Source organism: Phodopus roborovskii, unplaced genomic scaffold (assembly GCF_943737965.1).
Source record: "Phodopus roborovskii unplaced genomic scaffold, PHOROB, whole genome shotgun sequence".
Lineage (NCBI taxonomy): Eukaryota > Metazoa > Chordata > Mammalia > Rodentia > Cricetidae > Phodopus > Phodopus roborovskii.
Window position 1 is genome coordinate 3,507,224 of NW_026126433.1, and position 18,079 is coordinate 3,525,302.

An 18,079-nucleotide genomic window follows, 5' to 3' on the forward strand; every position below is an offset into this window, starting at 1 on the left:
TAATTGGCCATAACATTAGGAAGATCTCCCCATCCCTTCAAAATAGGAGTGGGTGCTTGGGTTGTCAGCGAGAGCAGGGTGAGCACTTGCAGCCAGGCGTCCTCCAGTGGCATTTGCAGAACACATCCCTGTAGAGATTGAGCAGTTATTGAATTTCTGTGGCGGAGACCAGAATAATGCGGGCTAGCTGAAAAGTCAGGGTTAAATTTACAGTTTCTCTGCAGATTCATACCTTTCCAGTGGGTCACCTTTTGTCCTCCACCACAGTTACTTATTGATGTTACCTCCCCTTATCTTATCTTGCCCCATCTTACCTTTCTATACCTTATCTCAGCCTCAGTGGCATTATGCTAATATTTAGGCTTAAGGGTAACAAAAGACTTTTGTTCTCCCTAAGACTCTCCCTCTGTACCCTGATGGAAATATGCATTTTGGTTTTCTTTGCTCTGTGAATTCAACATCAAGAAGTAAATATAAAAAATAAAGTATTTTGTTGGATGTGAGCAGATACACAAGGGCACTTGTATACAACTCCAAAACAAGCAGAGAATCTTACCCCCTCTGAGTGTTAAGTCACTTTGTGGGAGCAAGGAGGTATCAGCCTGGCTCAGAACCGCTCAAGAAGGTCCTGTCTCGCTTCCCTCTTGCTGATCACCAAGAGCAAACACTCAGAAGTACAAAGAAAATAGACCAGGAGAGGAACTGAGGTAGGTGTGATCTGTGTCTGTGGTCTTTGGGGGCAAACAACACTTCCCTGCTATTTAATTAGTGAATGTGTGGGACCTGTACAGCAAATTTACAAAAAAGACATTTCACTCAAGTGTCTGAGAAGTTTGAGCAGTCCAGAATAGGTGGCCAGTGGCTCACACAATCATGCAGGGAGTAAGAGCTGAAATCAAGTAGGAAGGCCAGCTCATCCAAGGTTGCAGTGGCTACCTGTACAGGTATGTGTGTGACAGGAGCAACAGGGAAAGGTTGTCATTAGCGTCAAGACTTACATTTACAGTGGAAGTAGACAGAGGGGTGTGATTTGCTCTTTAGCATGGGTTATTGGGATTTATAGTAGTTACCATTACATAATTGCCAGGTTGCAAATCAATGGATCTTTCTTTCTCTCTCTGCTAAGGTGATGGAAGCAAGTAAACTCAAGATGACATGGTGGGGAGCTATGCTAACCTGTAGGTAGAGTTTATCTGTCCTGCCAGTCAGCTCTGTCCTGCCAGCCATCTCCCCAAATAATCACACAGAGATTTATTATTAATTATAAATGTTCAGCTGATAGTTTAGGCTCGTTACTAGCTAACTCTCTCAACTGAAATTAACCCATATTTGTTAACTATGCTCTACCATGTGGCAGTACCTTTTTTCTTCACAGCATGTTCATCTCCTGTTTCCTCTGTGTCTGAGGGAGACTCAGCCCTTCTTCTTTCCAACATTCTCTCAGTCTGGCTCTCCCACCCAACCTCAGCTCTTTATTAATAATGAGAGAAACACATCTTCTCTCACAGGATTATTCAACAGCACTAACCACTTACAAAGTCCATGTTTATTTTACAAGTTATAACTTATTAGCTTAAGAGTTCAGGTTTGAGTCTATGAGGAAAAGAAAAATTCATCACACCAGAACCAAAAATTTTAAAATAAGGTTTTCTGTTTTTGCTTTTCCTCTGTTAGCTAGATAAATAGACAGACACTTCATATCCCATCCATCTGCCTCTCCCCAGATCTCAATCCTAAGGAGATGGGTCTCCCACTGTGCCAGAAAGAGTTCCTCTCTAGGAAAACTTCTACTAATAAGCCAACTTCATGCGTGTGTGTCCCAGTATCATCTAGGAAAATTCCAAGGTAGCCTGTTTTCATTCACCTATCCTGCATCCATTTTTTTTTTCAGGTGATTTCTTTTATACCACCCTGAGTATAGACCTAAAGGGTACTAACTAAACACATAGAAGTTTAGACATTCATACAAGTTGCTGTGGTATCCATAATAGCCAAGATGTAGTTAGCCCACAGACAAGGGGATAAATAAACGATGGTGGATACACAGTAGAGCTTATTTGGCCATTAAGAAAAATGACATCATGCCATTTGCAGGAAATGGATGAAACCAGAGATAAATGAAATAGGTCAGACTCAGAGAGTCAAATATTGCTCGTGTAGCAGTTTGAATGAAAAACAGTCCCCATAGACACATAGGAAGTAAGTGACGTTATTGGAAGTATGGCCATGTTGGAGTAGGTGTGGCCTTGCTGGAGGAAGTATTCATGGGAGGTGGGCTTTGAGGTTTCAAAAAGGCAGACCTTTAATCCTAGCACTCACAAGGCAAAGGCTGGCAGACCTCTAAGGTCAAGGCCAGCCTGGTCTACAGAGTTCCAGTACATTCAAGCTTAGGTGATGAAGGAAACCGTTGAAAACAGAAAGTTAATGAAAATGTATTTGAATAAGGGGCTATATTACAGCCCCAGGAAGTAGCAGGACTTGGCAGCTTCCACCATAAGATTCTGGCTTTAGAGTCAAGGATAGAATAGGTTATAGAATCTCTCCATGACTAAGGAAAGCCTCCGCCGAGGTGGTGTCTCTGCATGGAGACCTGGAGAGGCCATTTTGTGAAGCTGCCAAGTTGAGGCCTTGGCTGCTGTGAAGAACGGTGAGACACCTGCCAAGGAGAGCTGCTGACAGGAAGTGGAACCAGCCCAAGAGAAAGGAATGTGTTGCAGTCAACAAAACTGAAAGGAGTTGGAGATCTGAAGAGCATTTTGACAATAGACATGGAGATGCTGTTCGGAGTTTGCCCAGCTGCTTTTTGGTCTTGTTTCAGCCCAGTATTTCCTCACTAGGCTCCCTTTCCTCCCCTCTGGACCACTAATGTATATCCTGGGCATTTATATGTTGGAAGTGTGTTATCTGCCCTTTAAATTTGATTTTACAGGGGATTGCATTTAAGAGATTGTGTGAGTCTCACAGGAGACTCTGGACTTGTAAAAAGTGTTGAGACTGTAATAGACTATAGCGACTTCTTAAGTTGTACTAAATGTAGCTTGCATTATGGTATGACAACAAGCCCATGGGGCCTAGGAGTAGAATGTGGTGGTTTGAATGAAAATGCCCCCCATAAACTTCAAGGAGTGGCATTATTAGAGGTGTGGCCTTGTTGGAGGAAGTGTGTGTGGGTGGGTGGGATTTGTGATTTCAGAAGCTCAAGCCCAGTGGCTCTCTCTCTCTTCCTGAATCCTGGGGATCCAGGCATAGAACTTTCAGCTGTAGAACTCTGTGCAGCACCATGTCTGCCTGCATGCCACCATGCTTCCTGTCATGATGATAATGGACTAAACCTCTGAAATGTTTTTGTTTATAAGAGTTGCCATGGTCATAGTCTCTTCACAGCAATAGAAACCACAGTGATAGACATCACAATTTTTTTGTAACATGAAATGAAATGTAACGCATACACAGAGAAAGGGAAGGTAGAAGAGGAGCAAGGTGGAGGGAAGGGAGGGGCCTAAAAGGGGAGGGAAAGAGAAAATGGGGGAGACGAAAGTGTTTCATATGTTCGCTCATATACAGAATGGAAATCTAACATGAAAGCATAGAAGGCTATTTATGGAAAGGAGAGGAGCTGGCGAGGAGGGGAAGGTATTACAGAAGGAGGGAGGGGTGAGTGTGAGCAAAGTACAGTGGTCTTGTGTATGCGAATGCCATCATGAAACCCATTGCGTGTGTGTTTAGTTTTGTTTTGTTTTCATTTCGCCAACACAGGTTAAAAGACATAATTATATGTTTATTTCTCCAACTTGGATGTCGCTTTCACTGTCTTTGGAACCACGTCTCTCATCTGAGTGCCTTGCTCACTCTGATGTCCCATCAGTCTCCCCTTCTGTATCTCACTGCCAAAAGGGACTCAGCTGGTTATCTCGGATTGCAGGCCGTTAGGACTTTAAGTAAGCTTGTCTTTATCAACTACTGTTTCAACAACTGATTAATTAGTGCTGTGGAGATCCAGGGGAGACCTTTATCTGAAGAGCAGCTCAACCATTAGCAGCTCAGATAACAAGGTAAGATAATAGTTCCCAATCCATCTCTGGCTAATGCAAACAGGAGCACCCCTTCTTGGTCCAACACAGGAGCAGGGGTGGGAGTTTGGGGGGAGCTCCTGGGATTCTCCAGATGCCTTGGTCTTCAGTGGTGAAACCTCTGCTCATTCTGGAGAACAGTTTTTAGAAGGTTATTTTGCAATTCCCTTAGCACAGCTGTTATTTGGAAACTCAAATGATATCTGGTAGCTGTTGGCTGATCAGAAGGAAGCCAGTGCCAGGAGCATTTTGCAGTGACAGAGTTGGGCTGATCTTGTCATATGAGAGTCAAAGTTTGGGCCTGCAGCCAGTCTTCCTGTTAGTGGTGTGCTCTGGGATAAGCCACCTACCACCCCTGCAATTAATTGCTCTCTCTGATGGCAGAGTCTTCTTCATCCTGGTGTTAGAGAGCCACGGATTGTATTGTCCTTGGAATACCTGGGGAGTGCTCTGCACTCATTACTAAAGGGACTTTTGGTTCTGCAAACCTGAATAGAACTAACCAGAAATTATTAAAATATAAGCAGGCAGGATCCAGGGGCTGTGACTGAACATAGATTTTCATAACTGTCATCTTTGCCGTCATGATCTTCTTCTGTGATGCCATGGTCACTGTGGTGAGTTAACTTCCCTCTTCCACAGGGCACATGTCCAACCTCATAGCTCTGTGAGGTAGGTGTCATTTCTGTTTCCTTTTTTTCCAGCTGATAGGTTGAAGCTCAAGAATGAAAAGATGGTCTGAGATCACTGGGAATGTAGAGATGGGCTCGATAGCCACCTGTCCCCATCACTTACTATCTCAGTCACATTGCTATTAGGACTGCCTTTCCAGTGAGTGTGTGGCTTCCCACAGTTGTCAATGTGCAAAGGTAAACTTACTTAGGATCATGAACCTGAGACTGAGACCCACAGTTGGGCTGAAATTAAAACCTAGACCTTTCCCATCACTGTTCCTAACACTTGGTGATTGTTGGCTGTCTGGGTTTGGAGAAATGGTGGATCAAGAGAAAAGAGAATGAAGAGAAGCTGGGACCCAGGAATATGGGCTTGGATGATTTGACCCTTCTGCCCTCTATTCCCTGGGGAGAAGAAGGAGCTGGGCATCTACAATTGGAAGAATCATAACTCACTCCTTATCCCCCTACGCTGTGTTTCCTAATCTCCTTTGTTTATGGTACTGACAGGAGGCTTTTTTCTTTTTAGCAAATGGTTCTCTCTTTTCTGGCTTTAAAACATTAGAATACAAAAGGCAGGTAAGCTCTGTTGGTCATAGTATAGAGCTGAAGGGGGTGTTCTAAGACCACGTGGCAAATTTCACAAGAGAATCAGGAGAAATGTTTGAGTTTCATTGCTCTCCCACTACAATCACAAGTCTAGTACAGAGTATGAGGTCCATGGTGGTGGTGGGGAGGGGGGGGATCCAGCATAAAATAGAAGACCTTATACAGGGGAAGACCTAGCACAGAGTAGAAGGCCAATGCATAGACAGGTCTAAGATGATGTAGGAGGCCCATGCAGGGGCAGGAGGTTTTATTTAACTGGTCAGAATACTCACAAAAGGGAATTCAAAAGAATGATTCTTACATCTGAAAGACAAAGTGGGACTTAACCCTGTAAATAGTGGGAGCAATGGCAATCATTGCAAAGAAATGGAAACCCTTAGGGACTGGAGGGGGGGAGGGAGTCATGTTTAGAACTGGTTTCCCCATGTTTAGGAAGAAGTGCTATGTCTAAAGACAGCTTCCCTCTCATCTGCCTTTCAACAGCAGTGAGAACTTTCTCAGTGCAAAACATGCAGTACATTTCAAGGCATGCTGGAGAGGCTGTAGTCTACTCGGACTCCCGGATGCTTCTGTCAATGCCTCAGAAACTAAACTAAATCTCCCAGCTAAGTTTCCCTGGTGGTAGGTGCCCCAGAGAAACTAACCAGCCTCAGTTCCCAATCTCAGTTCCTCATCTGTGCCAGAATGTCACACCCATCATGGAGGAAAGCTGGCAGGTGGGCAGCTGGGTCACAGACTTGAAGAACTTGTTGAACTCCAAAAATGTTGGTGGATAACTAGATATGAACATGAATGAGTCTACACATCTTCTCCTTTGAGGACTATTCAGTTACAGAGTAACAAAAATTGAAAATGTTAAATGCCAGCCATGGCAGTTTTGGGAACACAATGTAGATCTGCCCAGATACTGCATCAATTACCTTAGCAAGTTTTTATAATGGTATATATTAACTATACATGACAATGGGACTTGGTATGGCATTTTCCAACACATATACTGTACTTTGATGACATTCACCCCCTTTCTTGTCCCCTCCCCACTCTTACTGACCCCATCCTCTTGCCAAATGGTCTTTCTACCATGTTCATATCTTTGTCTTTGTGTGTGTGCGTGTGTGCGTGTGTGCGTGTGCACGCGCATCCCAATGAGTTTAATTAGGATTGTTTACAGGGGCATGAATGAGGGATTATTTACAGGAACATGGATGACTTACCAGTGGCTGAACCACTTAAGAAAATGTCCTCCCCCCCCCCAACTATTACTGTTCAATGGATCCTCAATAAGGGATATGGCTTCATGAGCTCCTCCCCACAGAGTCACCTGCCTATTCACCCACCGAGAGGAATGGGATCTGAGTGAGTCCCCCAAGCTCTGTGACAGGACACTGACAGGCCTAGGCTTGTGCGGGTGACCAGGGCTGCCAAGAGTCTAAGAACACAAGGCTATGTAGTGTCTAGAAGCCTGTGCTCCACAGCACTCTACCCCTTCCTCCGCCTTGTGATTTTCCTCTTCTCCTTCTTCCACAGTTCCCTGCATATTGTCCTGTCTAAGCCTGAACACTTAACCAGTTTCTTACTCACAGCACTTTGAGCAGTTGAAAGCCTCTGCAGTAACTGCCATTCCTTCTTCCAAAGCTTTCTCCTTAGAATGAAAACAGAAATCACACACCAGATGAACATACTTCCTGAGAAGCAGCAAAAGTAAATACTTCGTTGGTGAACCATGTGCACTTGCAAGAGATGCTTATATTATAAATACGCCAAAGAGGAAGAAAGCTTGCACAGTAGTTCTTTGATGAGTTACTATGTAGATATCAAAAAGCATGTGGGATAATATTCAGCAAGAGGGAAAGTCATAATGCAGTGTTAATATTAAAAGTCAGACTTGAAGATTGGGTTCATCAAACTTTCATCATAGATGGAGGAGGGCCATGAGACCCCACCACTCCCTGAGGGATTACTGGCAGTTACTGATGGCTGAGTTAAGAGATGTCAGTTTCTCCAGTGATGTAGCCAACGACTCGACATACTCCCATGAGTAACTGCACACGCATATTCATGAAAGCAAATTTAATTAAACTCTGTAAGTCACACATACACACACATGGGGGGAGACAGAGACAGAGAGAGACAGACAGACACACACAGAGAGAAGAATAGCATGGGAACTTGTTAGAAAGAGTTAAAGAGAAATGGATGAGAGGGAAAAATGGCGGGGTAGGGGGAGATGCCTAAAACTAATTATATACCTGTAAGAAAGTGCCAAAGAATTAAAAATAAAGTAAAATTAAGAACATGAAAAATCAGTTACTTAAATGTGTGCTGGCATAAAATAAAACATTGGAGGCAATATACCAAAAGTACAATTCAAATTCAATAAAGCTTATCATTGAGTTATAGAATTGTGAGGGGATTTTTTTTTTCCAGTGAGATTCTGTTTTTCAAGTCTTCTAAGCTAGCATGTACGATTTTGAGCTACTATAATTTTTTTTAATTAATTAAAGTCACTGAATTCATTGTCCCCTGAATGAATCAAGTAGCTAATTTCCTATCACCACACATTAGTTAGCAGCTGCTCCTGAACGGCATCCCTGGGCTCTGACCAACTTGCAGCCCCTTTGGAAGAGCCTCCTTTCTCAGGAGTTGCTTGCTGCCTTCATTGGTTTGCAGAAGGGCCCTGAGAATCATGTAACTTTCTGGACTTCCTGGGTCTCCTCAGTTTACTGAGCTTTCTGAGTCTTAAAAGCCTCCCTCAGCCCTTTAGGACAGAATGTGCCAATCCAGAGGAAATAGACATTCAGCTCAACCCCAGCAACAAAGACAGAGAGCAGACATGAGGTACACCTGAAATGGCAGTTTGTTTCACAAAAGCATAACTTAAATGCCAGCTAAATTTCTAGGTTCAAGGACAGAGGTGTATGTTGGCTATTTCTAAAGTTTCTTTGGGTCATCACAATTTAGTACGTAATGCCTTTAAAATGTCCACTTGGTGTTCCAACAGCCTGAAGTCCCCCATTGTTTCGTTTTTCTCTCATTTATATATTTCATGATTTAAAATTTTGAAGGCCTTATCTTTCAGCCTATATTAATTTTTTTCATTATACCAATTGTGTGTTTTGTACTTGCAATGTTGGCCTTTGACAGGGAGCTTCTCGTTTTTCTCACCACCTGTGGACAGCAAGGGCAACTCCGTAGCTTCCAGGGTGGTCTGAAAGGCCCCATTTTGTCTGCTACCCAGTGATGGCTCCTTTCTCTCAGCCAAGTGCGTATTACTTTAATGTGGCCCTGAAAGCGGAAGAATAGACAGATTGCTTGTCAAATTCTCTTTGTCTCTCCCATTGTGACCTGGTAGCATTTTTACTGCTTTGCAGATACATGGCGCAAAAGGACTAGCCACTTCCAGCAACAATTTCCAGTGCAGAGTGCAGAGAATGCCATTATGATGGCATTCAGGAAAGGGGTGGCATCCCACCTCAAGGCCATCCTTGACAAAGACAGCAAGCCTGAACAGTGAACACTTATTCACAACTTGGAACCATTTTTAGAATAGTCCCTTGAGAGAATGGACACACGGAGGAGAGTTTTTAAAATGAAAATCTCACATTGTATTTGGATGGATGTTGAAGATTAATTTCTAAACATCTGTGACTTTTGAATTTCAGAGGCTGTGAAAAATTTGGAAGTGAGTCCTCGCAATGTCGCTGCAGTAACTTTCAGAGGTCATTACACAGTGCCTCCCTTGGGCACCATCCCCTTATCTTGAGCATTCCCGGTACATCTCCCAGCAGCTGATCAGGTAGGAATCCCTTCTAGCATCTGAGAAGCCTAGTCTACCTTAATTTTTAGTCCACCAACCAAACATCTGTTATGCAGAAAATAATTGGACACCCCCCCCACTCCCACCCCAGGAAAGAACAGCCAACATGCTCTCCGGGCATGAACTTTGAAGTGGTCAGTTCACAGCCTTCCTCCCCATCACTAGAAATCACATTTCTTTATAATTTTTTAACCCCCACTTCACATGATAAACAAAAATTCCCAAACATTCTAATGTCAAATCTGCTTCAATGGTTTCTTGACCATGCCCCATAACCTTCTCAACAAACCAGAATCCTGGGTAAGATTTTCTGACCTCTTGATGGATTAGGAGGCTGAATTAGATTACAGAAAGCCAGAGAGTGAGAGCAGTAGAGCTGAGCCCCGCTGTCCCAGGTAGGCTCTGTTCCCTGCCTGGCTCACCCAATTTAATAAGAGCCAGAAACAGAATGCCAGGAGGCCAAGGATTGAGGTTGGTAACTTTCTGTCTCCAAACTGCCATTCCTGGCATCTCCAGATCTTAGGTTTAGACCCTACAAAGGAGATGCCAGACTGTCCCTGCAGAGTGACACTCTCCCCTGTCTCTAGGAGCCTCCAGGTAGCAATTTGCCACATCCTCTGTGTTTGTCAGTGGGCTAGAAATTAGAGGAGACATCTGGCTCTCCTGTCACTTGTCTCCTCACAGTATAATTATCTGAGTTCCTGGGTGCCACATTGGTACTTGAAGAAGTCTGAAGAGAAATACAATATGCCTGCATTGTGATTCGTCATCAGCCCTTGATTGAATGTTTCTTACCCTGGAGGTAAGGGACAAGGAGCTGTGAGCCAGGAAGTGAGTCTGTGTCTTTCTCACAGTTTCTAGCTGTGTCTTTGGCCAAAGCACTTAACATTTCTGAGTCTTGTCTATTTGTTCTATAAAACAATAGCACAGAGTGGATTACAGACAAGATTTCTCCCAAAGCCGAACTTTCAATATTTCTGTACCTAATTAAGCAAGCACACCTTCAAGGGCGTACATCTTTAAACCCAGTACTCTGAAGTCAGATGAGGGCATATCTTTAGGTTGACTGAGGCCACCGTGATCCATACAGTGAATTCTAGGCCAGCTAGGACCCTGTCTCAAAACAACAACAATAAAAATCTGTAACTATAATGTAGACCCCAAATCGTGATGTAAATACACTCTAATTACTAAATAAAAATGTTTAAAGTCAGAATGGCGATGCTCAACTAGGGCCCCTGTAAGACTGTTTCTAGTTTCCCATGCATGTTAGTGTTAGCAAGCTTACAAGGAACCAGGCAAAACAGTCTATAGAAACAGAGTGTCTTTGTTTCCTATCGCTGCCATAAAGACCATGACCAAAGGCACTTTTGGGAAAAAAAAAAAAAAAAAAAAGGTTTAGTTCTTCTTACAGTTTAGAGTCTATGATGGAGGGAAGTCAGGGTAGAAACCCAAGACAGAGACTGGAGGCAGGAGCTGAAGCAGAAGCCATGGAGGAGTGATGCTTACTGGCTGGCTGCTCAGACTTTTATGTTCAGCTACATTTCTTACACTTCCCAGGACCACCTCCTGGGGGTTGCACCGCCTACAGTGAGCTGGACCCTCCCACATCAATCATTAAACAAGAAAATGCTCGCATAGGCTTGCCCACAGACCAATCTGATGGAGGCAATTCCACAGATGAGATTCCTTTGTCCCAGATGACGCTGGCTTTTGTCAAGTTGGAAAAAGAAAAGAAAAAAAAAAAAAAAAAAAAAAAAAAGAAAGAAAAGAAAGAAGAAGAAGAAAAAAAGAAAACTAGCCAGCAAATATGATATTTGAAGGATTTTAATAAGTTGAAAGTTCCTCTTGGGAGCTTATGCTCAGTTTTTATAATTAAATTGTGGGATTTTTACTAACTTCACATGCAATTATTTTGTCTGGGAATCCACAAAAGGAAAAAGGATGACTTCCACAAACCATTTCTAAGGCTCACCTCACTGGGTCATTTCTTCCTTTCCGTGGAAAGTTAGGTCTGGATACACTGTGTCTTACTCCTCTTACTCCTCCCACAGCATAGACAAAGGAGAACCAGACCCAAACCAGCAAAAATGTTCCAGAACCAGATTCAGGTCCCAGGTGATACATCTTACTGTATTTGCATATCTGTAGTGTGTTTTAAACTTCTTTTACATATTTTTCACATTAGCTCTGTTAGTAAGCTTTTCCTATCACCTTTTCAGTTAGAACAAGGGGCCACACCCATTTTGTGAGCGATGAAAGGACAACTTAAAATGGAAAAGGAAGATTAGTGCTCAGAATGCAGAGAGGCCAACAAATAACTTCATTTTTAGAAGACATAAACAGCATAATTGAGTTAGCCATGCATTTCCTGAGACAAACAAGCAAAAACACCCAACACAATGGAAAGGCAGATTCCCCAGGACTTGGGAGTTGGGACTTGCGATGGTTTGAATAAGAATGACCCTATAGACTCATATGTTTGAATGTTTGGTCATCAGGAAGTGGCACTATTAGAAAGTTTAGCCTTGTTGGAGGAAGTTGTCACTGAGAGTGGGCTTTAGAGTTTCAGAAGCCCAATCTAGCTCAGTGGCTCTTTCTCTGTACTTGCTGCCTGCAGACACAGACATAGAACACTGAGCTTCCTCTCCAGTACCGTGTCTGCCTGCATTCTGCCATGATACCCGCCATGCTGATAATGGACTAAACCTCTGAACCTGTAAGCCAGCCACAATTGAATGCTTTCCTTTATAAAAGCTGATCATCCTGTCTCTTCACAGCACTAGAGCTCAGACTAAGACAAGACTTTCTCACTGTCAGTCATACAGAGTCTGCTTAGGGAGTTCTGAGGAGGAATTTCCTTTCTGTGTGCCTGTTCCTGTGTAGATGTGCACTTGTGCATGTGTGTGGAGAGGACCACTGTCATTTCTCAGGATGCTGTCCACCTTGAGAGTTTCTCAGTGGTCTGGAACGTGCCAATTAAGCTAGGCTGGCTGGCCAGTGAGCCCCAGGGAGCTCCTGTCTCTGTCTGTCTCTGTCTGTCTCTGCCTGTCTCTGCCTGTCTCTGCCTCCCTTGCATCAGAATTACAAATGCTCCACCTTGCTGCCTCTTTTTTCAATTAACACCATTGGTGCTGGGGATTGAACTTGGGTCTTCATGGTTGTGCACTGAACACTTTAGCTACTAAGCCATCTCTGCAGAGGAAGTTTTTGTTGTTATTATTATTATAAATCTGACCATGCTAAAATTCATAGCTCACATGTCATCCAGATTTCCAAACGAGCTCTCAGAAATTCTATGAAGACACATCCACAGACTGCCAGGAAGCTGAAGGTGACTGAAAAGGACTGTATGCCTCCTAAGAGATCCCATGTAAAAGTGCAGCCTGAAGACACGGGACTGTGTGTCATCGTCCTCTGAAAACTGAGGGCTCACTTTCCTCTTTGAATTTGAGATTGATGAGTGAGTGACACGTGTCACATGGGCATGGGGTCAGCCTGCTCAAGAGAGCTCTGAGCCTGAGCAGAGGAAAGGTCAGCCTGGCTGTCACACTGTAAGAGCTCAGAAGTGTAATCCTGCAGCCTGAGGAGCCATCCCCTGTGATCCAATGACCCCGCAAACCTCCCACAGTCTCCTTCCACTTCCTAGCTTGAGGCTATTGCACAATCCATATGAGATGTGAAATGATTCCTTCCTATAAAACCCTGGAACAAAGAGACATGCATCCCGCCTTGTGGTACACCTCGCTGAGCTATCTAGAATCGTGGCTTAGCTCCACAGCCTTGAGCCTTTGGCAAACAATATTATGTCTTTCAAAAGAAGATAATAGCAAGCAAAGCTTTCCATCCTTAATACTTTCCTTTTCACTCTTTTTTTTTTTTCTTTCTCTCTCTTTCTATGAATGTTTCAAGGTTTTGGAAGCAGAAAAAAAAAAAATCCAGGTTTGCAGGTCAGCAGCAACAACTTGGGACAAAACTTCCTCAGCAGAGCCCTCCACTGTCTGATTTTAGTCCATTTGAAGGCAGTGACTACAGAGACAAGTAGAGGAATATTAAAAAATATGGTTTAGGTGAGACAATGTTAAGATGTGAAACCAACAAAAGAAGGAAATTGACTTAATTAAAATTATTAAAGTGCAAAAAGCTTAATTCAACTAATCAGAATTGCTCCATATAAATATATCATGGGGGCTGGAGAAATAGCTCAGCTGTTAAAGGCTAGGCTTACACCAAAAATATCATGTAATAGCTAGAAGTCAAGCTACAAATCAGATAATAGTATAATATCTGCGATTCCTGTGATAACAAAGGCCTAAGTTTCTTAATATATAAAGAACTCTTAGATATCAACAAAAGGAAAAAAGATCAATAATATCATTAAAAAATAGAAGGACTACTTACACGGGGACAATGAACAGGTTCATTGATCAAGTAAGAAATATAGATTAAAGCAAGATATATATTTTCACATATAAAATGTTGGGAAATTTGGAAATACTATCTTGCAAAAGAGTAAAGAAACAGACAGTGAGAGAAAAGTCAGAATGCTTAAGAGAAAGAAAAGCAGTAAACACCCTACCCTCCCGTATCCAGAGATGTGAGGACCCCAGACAAACATGTAGTCACCAAGAATGTTTACAGCAACTTTTTGTGTTTTAAAAAACAAAAACTTTTTAGTAATACAAAATGATCAGTTGTGCAGTATTAAAGTTGTCCTCCTAGCCCTGCCCCAAATGGTATGACAGACTTTGAAGACTCCCCATGGAAAACCTTAATCTCTCTGGGGAGTAGAAAGGGGATGGGCTGGGTTTTGGTGGGGGTGATAGGGGAGGATGGGGATGATAAGGGAACCAGGATTGACATCTAAAACAACCTTGTTTCAAATTTTAATTATAAAAAAGGGGAAAAAAGTAAAAAAAAAAAAAAAGTTATCCTCCAACTTGGAATCCCCCATGGCACACACACACACACACATACATGTGCTTACACACACCTAGGCACATAGGCACGTACACACACACACACACACTCACAAATCCTCTTGATTTACAAGTTGTGCTACCTGTGCTGACTCAAATTCTGATCTTTAGTGGGTGTTTCCAGCTCCCCCTTATAGCACCCGCGCTACAATCTGTTCCACGAATCAGGCAAAGGCCTAGAGATTGAAATAAAGACAAGACAGCAGGTCATTCGTTCAACGGCAAAGTCAGAACACCAAATGCCAAATGCCGTTTATTGAGGGGCAAGAACGGGCTTAAATACCGATTTATAGCACAGTAGAAAATTACAGGAACTTTTGGGCTTAGCTCCTCCCTGTGTTGTCACAAGGTATGGTTGTCATGGGGTGTGTTGTCATGAGGTATGTGTCACAAGATGTGTTGTCACGAGGTGTGTGTCACAGGAAGAGTACCAACAAAAGCCTTGGGGCAAAGAGTTCCCGCCAACAGCTTCAGGCTAGCTCAAGGTGCCTTGGGGTCCTACACCCCCTTCCTTTGTCCCTCTCTCCATGTGTGTGTCTATTTTTCTGTTTCTGTTACTGCTATCTCTCTTTGTCTCTTTCTCTGTCTCTCTCTGCCCCCCCCCTCTCTCTCTCTCTCTCTCTGTGTGTGTGTGTGTGTGTGTGTGGTATTCATGTCTGTTTGTTATAATGTGGAAGTGCCAGAGACCAACATTAGGTGTATCCTTCTCAGTCTCTCTCCACCTTGTATTTTGGAAACAGGATCACTCCCTGCTCCTGGATCTTGCCAGGTAAGCTAGACTGGCTGCCCAGCAAGCTCCAGAGACCCTCCTGTCTTTGCTTCTGCACTGCGATTACAGGCCCACATGGCTGTGCCTAGCTTCTGGTGTGGATGCTGTAGACCTGAACTAGGTCTTCATGCTTTCATGGCAAGCACTTGGGAGCTGAGTTATCTCCCCAGCCCAGGATGTTTCTGAACCTGGTGATTTTAAGTCTTACTTCATTGTTATTAAAATATACATTAATCAATGTATACTAGAGAAGATTGCTCACTCAGCTTGAAATCTTTGCTTGAGCCCTTGCAATGTTCAAGGATCAAACATTAACTAAATCCCATCATAACCATTCCCAAAGTACCAATGGGTCCCAGTATGGCTTCCAGTTTGAGAGAAAGTATTAGAAGTCTTGAAGTAACAGGGTACATGAACATTCATGTTTCATGTTTATTGTCTATCCTGGGGTAGGCTTGAACTCATAATCTCCCAGCCTCAGCTACTAGCTGAGACTAAAACTGTACACTATTGCTTGACCTTTTTTTTTTTTTTTCCTTTTTTTTTCCCCCCTTTAATCTGAACTCTGAGTTCTTTTGCTTGTTCTGGTTTCTTATGAATGGATTCTGTTTCTTCCATTATAAACAAAGCATTGTAAATTCTACTGGGGGTTCTACTAGAATTTCTTTTAGTTTTGTTGATTGTGAATTAGTTGTCAAAAAGGATGGATATTTTGGAGAACTTCTGTTTCTTCTGGATAAGAATAATTCTGTTGTTGTTTTTGACAGATGAAAAAATAAAGCGTCCTGAAATGGCAGGTGTTTGAAGAGTCAGTGGAATTTAACTTAATTTTTTAAAAAATCTCTCTCTTTCTCTCTCTCTCGATGTGTGTGTGTGTGTGTGTGTGTGTGTGTATGTGTGTGTGTGTGTTTAAGAGTGTGCATGTAGGTATATATGTGTCACCACATATGTGTGGAAGTCAGGAGACCCTTGGGTGTAGTTCCTCTTCTTCCATCTTGTTGGAGACAACTTTTTTTTGCTATTTGCTGGTGCATATTCCAGGCTAAAAGGCCTGACATCTTCTGAGGAGTCTCCAGACTCTCCCTCCCATCTTGTTTTGTGTGTGCTGGGATTACAGATGTGTTACCAAGTCTGACTTCACGTTGGACCTGGGAATCTAAATTCTGCTCCTCACACTTGAGCACCAAGAGTTTCACCTGTTGAGTATCTCTCTAGCTTCACTAATAGAACTAAACTGTGCAAAAGTAATCCAAGACCAAGAGTCTACCCAAGAAGCCTTCTCTTAATTAAACAAACAAACAAACAAAAATAATCCTGCATCTCAACATTTCACAAATGGAAAAGAATGGGCTCTTTAGCATCCAAACAGGCCCTCTACTGAAGTTCATGTGGATATGATGGCCAGCATCAGTTTTCAAGTTTGCCTGGTAACATTGTAAGCCAAGAGTAAACCAGCTCCAGTTAAAACTATTATATTCAGCCAGAACACAGAACCATTCTGCTACAGCTCTTCATTTAGCAACCTCAGCAATAGTACATGCTAGGATAAAAAGTTTCTAGTTATGTCTTCTAAGAGGTATTATTTTATTAAGTAGAATTTCAACTCTTAGTAATATCAGCTGACTTACTGAGAAATTAAGATAAACAAAACAGGGAAGAAAATGAAACTGTAAACAAAACAACAGCAAAACAATTTCAACACATTGTTGTTTACTTACTGGATTCTATTCCACACTGAGTAGAAGAGCCCTTTTAGAAAGATTGGTGAGGTCCCATTCTAGGTCACACTGACTTTATTCCTCATCTCCAAGACCACATTTCCCTTTCCTCACTCAGTGTCCTTCTACCATTCACCACCTTTTCCCTTCCCTCTGTCCTGTAATAAAACCTACCCCAAATAGAAGTTGCTACCCAGGCCTAGGGAGAGAGGTCAGTGGATAAACTGCTTGTCAAATAAGTGTGAACACCAGGGCTCAGATCCCCAGAACCTGCATGAATGTAAGGGTACTTATGTGAACAGTAGTTATGTGTAACCCCAGACCAGAGCACAAATACCCAGGACCTACATACATTATGTCAGGGGTATTCATGTGAACAGTGTCTGCCTATCACCCCAGCACTGAATTTGCTAATCAGAGCAGAGGCTCCCTGGGCACCTTGATAACTAGACCGGCAAGCTTCAGTTCAGCAAGAGCTCTAACTTCAATAAATAAGGTAGGAAAGCACCACAGTTGACACCAGCATATCAACCTCAGACCTCCACATGCCCACACACACGTACACATACATATGAACGCATAGTTCATGTAAAAAAAATAAACAAGAAAAAGAAATGACTACCAACCAGCTAGGCACACTTAATTATGAATGTTTAGCATCTTTCTTCCCTGGAACACTCAGATTTAAGCTGTTAATGGTTCTTATCAAACAAAATTGATTAACAGAGCTCCATGCAAAGTTTATTCTAGAGCTAGGGTTGCTTTCTAGAGACTCTTCCTTCATTGCAACCACTTGACTTGCACTTGGTTAAGCAGTCCTACCAAACTTTCATACAAGACTCTGGATCCATGGTGAATTACAAATTTATTTATTTATCTCTAACACTTTTAAGGATTTATCCATGTGACTGATTTGCTTACATTCAGTATGCACATCACGTGTGTGCAGGGTGGTGCCCTTGGAGATCAAAAGAAGGCATCAAATCTCCTAGAACTGGAGTTCCAGATGGCTGTGAGCCACCGTGTCAGTGCTGGGAATTGAACCTGGGTCCTCTGAAGAGCAACAAGTGCTCTTAACTATTAATTCACCACTCTAGGCCCTTTAAAAAATATTTAAATTAGAAACAATCGTATTTTATTTAACAATCCTCTCCCTTTCATTCTCCCATGTCCCCCACCGATTCCCATCCCATCCCACTTCTGCTCCATAGAAAGAGTGAAGCCTTCTATGGGGATCATCAAAGTCTGTCACATCATTTGGGGCAGGGCCTAGGCCCTCCCCTGTGTATCTAGACTAAAAGAGTATTCCTCTATACAGAATGGGCTCCCAGTGTCCATTTGTATACTAGATAGAAATGCTGTTCCATTACCAGAGGCCTTATAAAGTGTTCCAGGTCTCCTAACTGTCACCCATGTGCAGGGGGCCTAGTTCTGTCCTATGCT